Source organism: Fulmarus glacialis, unplaced genomic scaffold (genome assembly GCF_000690835.1).
Source record: "Fulmarus glacialis isolate BGI_N327 unplaced genomic scaffold, ASM69083v1 scaffold32696, whole genome shotgun sequence".
Taxonomy (NCBI): domain Eukaryota; kingdom Metazoa; phylum Chordata; class Aves; order Procellariiformes; family Procellariidae; genus Fulmarus; species Fulmarus glacialis.
The window spans coordinates 28,372-28,668 of record NW_009218002.1 but is presented as its reverse complement, the minus strand read 5'-3'; positions in this window follow the sequence as shown (position 1 = coordinate 28,668).

Genomic DNA, 297 nt, shown 5'->3' with positions numbered 1-297 from the left:
AAGATGGCCTCTGGGGCACCCCTGGGGAGTGAAGGTGTCTCCACCAGCTCCGTGGATGCCTCTTTCCCCATCAAGGCCACCGAGCTTTCGTGGTCTCTGCCCTTCTCATCCTTCTCTGCTTGCTCTGCGCCTCCTGAAGATGGCCTCTGGGGCACCCCTGGGGAGTGAAGGTGTCTCCACCAGCTCCGTGGATGCCTCTTTCCCCATCAAGGCCACCGAGCTTTCGTGGTCTCTGCCCTTCTCATCCTTCTCTGCTTGCTCTGCGCCTCCTGGGAGGGTTCGGGGAGACCTGACGCA